This window comes from Phacochoerus africanus, chromosome 11 (assembly GCF_016906955.1).
Source record: "Phacochoerus africanus isolate WHEZ1 chromosome 11, ROS_Pafr_v1, whole genome shotgun sequence".
Taxonomy (NCBI): domain Eukaryota; kingdom Metazoa; phylum Chordata; class Mammalia; order Artiodactyla; family Suidae; genus Phacochoerus; species Phacochoerus africanus.
Window position 1 is genome coordinate 1,617,443 of NC_062554.1, and position 2,945 is coordinate 1,620,387.

Here is a 2,945-nt window from a genome sequence, read left to right on the forward strand (position 1 = left end):
ATTTTGGGGAGAAAGCAACCAGTTCCTATCCCAATGTGCTTAGAGCAGGGTTGGCTACAAACTATTGTCTGCTAAAGAAAGGAAAGAAAAGGTCCTAGGCACCCAGAGGTGTTGATACACGATGGTGACAATTATTGCTATCATTATTTCTGTTTTTAACATGTGTCCCAAACGGTTTACAGGTGTATGAGCGAGAGGGTTAGAAGTGTGATTTCACTTTAAGGACTCAGCCCACAGCATTTGGTAGCCCACAGTAGTGTGATACTGGTAAAATGAAGCAAAAAAGAAGAGCAGTTTACAGGTCACTTGAAAGGCTAAGAACGAGTCCTACTGAGATAGTCTGAGAGTGGTCTTCCTCAGGGCCTCCTTTACATCTCTGTTCCTCAGGCTGTAGATGAGGGGGTTCAGCATGGGGATCACCACACTGTAGAACACAGACACCACCTTGTTCTGGCCAGTGGAGTAGCTGGACGTGGGCATCACGTAAATGAAGGTGATGGTCCCATAGAACAGAGTGACCGCGGTGAGGTGGGATGTGCAGGTGGAGAAGGCCTTGTGTCTTTCCTCAGTGGAGGGCATCTTCAGGATGGTGAAGAGGATGTGGATGTAAGAGAGAGCTATGACAATCCCTGTGACCCCAAGGATGGACCCAGAGGAGATGGAAGGGAGAATTTCAAGAACAGAGACTTCTGAGCAGGAAAGTTTCACCAAAGGGGAGAAATCACAGAAAAAGTGGTCTATCTGCTTTGGTCCACAGAAGGACAGACTCAACAAGCAACTAGTAAATGTCCAAGCATTCACACACCCATCCCAGATAGGAAGCCCCCAGTAAGAGGACACAGACTCTTGGGGACATGTGGGTGGAGTAGAGCAGGGGCAAGCTGATGGCCACATAGCGGTCATAGGCCATGGTGGCCAATAGGAAGCACTCAGCTGTCCCAAAGAAGACCACAAAACAGAGCTGGGCCTCACAGCCAGTGGTGGTGATGGCCAGTCCATGTCTACAGAATCCTGTAAGCATCAGAGGTGTGACAGATGTGGAACAACCACTGTCCACAAAAGCCAAATGGCTGAGAAAGAGGTACATGGGGGTGTGAAGCTGCGCACAGCTTCTTATCAAAGCAATTATGCTGACATTGCCTACTAAGGTGACAACAGAGATGCCTAGAAATATCACAAAGCAGATGACACCAAGCACAGGGTCCTCCGTGAGCCCCAAAAGGATGAACTCTGTCACACTGCTGTGCTTTCCAGCCTCCATCTCTCCAGGGTATTATTCCTGTTGAGAGTTATGGGAATATTCATTTTTTAAAAAATGTCTTCTTTCTGTATATTTTCAGTTTTCTTTGGTAATCCTTATACTTATTCACAGGCATTTCTTCCTATTTCCAGCCTGAAAATAAGGTGCTCTATATGATTTTTTACTTTTGATACTTTCCTCTCTGCTTAAAAGAATGATTCAACCTCACTCTTCTCGATCTCAATTTATTGTATAATATTTATTTTTAAACACATTTCCAACCTTGACTTCTCGGCAAATCTCTCTCCCCAGTTCCAGATCTATTGCTTCATTTTTTTCTCTTGGAAGTCTCCAGGTGCAAATCCCAGAAATACCTCAAAATACCAAAGCATCCTTTCCTTAGACCACTCTGCCTATGTGCTGTGTCTGTGGAATGACACCACAATCCACCCAGTCTCTCGTGTCTGAAGCTTGGAAGTGATCCCTAGCTTTCTTCCTCTCATTGTACCACCTCTAATAAAATCCCATTGATACTATCTTCAGTTTACCTCCCAATTTTATTTTATCTTCACATTTCCATTTCAGATATCCTTACTTTAGTTGAAGCCCTGGTCATTATTCCTCTTTGATTTATCTCTGCCTCTCTGCATGATTCTTATGCCCTTTAAATATTCAGTACATCTTCCAAAGTGGCCCATTGCCAAAGCAAAGAGCAAGTGATACCAAGGAGCTTGTTTTACAGCTTTCAGTGCGTTCTCCAGCCTCCAGGATGCACCCTAACCTCTTGAGCATGGCACAGCTTACACTTTCTGATGTCCCCGCCCCTCACACGTGACTCTTTGCTTGTTCCTTGGGATAGTTCCCTCCTATGCCTGCACTGATCCAACCTTTCTGAACTATTTAGAGTCCCCCTATGCACTCTACTCTTTGGCTTTTGCTACTTTCCTCTTTCTCCTACTTGAATGGCCCCCATCCTCTCATTACTCTGTGCCATTTCTACGCAGTAAGTCCATTTCTCTCCAAAGTCTTCTTTGACTTCCAAGAGTTAAGCAGAAAAGTTTCCTTTGGTGGACATCATGCTTTGAAGATGTCTAGATTCCCATTCTTTATGCTGGCTTGTGTTTTTTTTTTTCTGGTTGTTTACATTACACTATCCCCAGTTAATAAATATTCTCCTCAGTAACTACATGGTTTGTCCCTGTATAAGAAATATCTTGTGCTTGGTTTATAAAATATGCTGAAAAAAACTTGTGAGATGAATCTATGCCTGATTTGTATAATAAGGATGCTTTGAGAAGCAGAGATGAATATAATTTAGGTTCTGGGAGAAGGATCAAGATGGCAGAGGAGTAAGACGTCATGCTCCTGTTCTCCCACAAACTCATCAGAAGAACACAACTACATGCAGACCGATTCACACAGAACATCTACCAGACGCTTGCAGACTTACTAAAACCTCCACAAAGGGCAAGAAGCCCTCAACATAAATGGGTAAAAAAAAAAAGACCAAAAAAAGAGAGAAAAGGCATCGGGACAGGAGTATCACTCTGAGAGGGAGCTGTGAAACAGGAGAGGAACCCAGATGCTGGGGGCCCCTAACTGGCAGGGAGACCAGTTGAGATGGAGGGTCCTCAAAGTCACCAAGAAAAGTGCAGCAGCTGGACTGAGGAGGCAAAGAGAAGTGAGCGCCATGCAGATTATCTAC

General features: G+C 44.3%; 1 pseudogene; it reads right to left on the minus strand.

The window, feature by feature from the left end:
• Nucleotides 1–327: 327 nt before the first annotated feature.
• On the minus strand, nucleotides 328–1,261 carry LOC125111326 (olfactory receptor 491-like; annotated as a pseudogene).
• Between the last annotated feature and the right edge of the window lie 1,684 nt (nucleotides 1,262–2,945).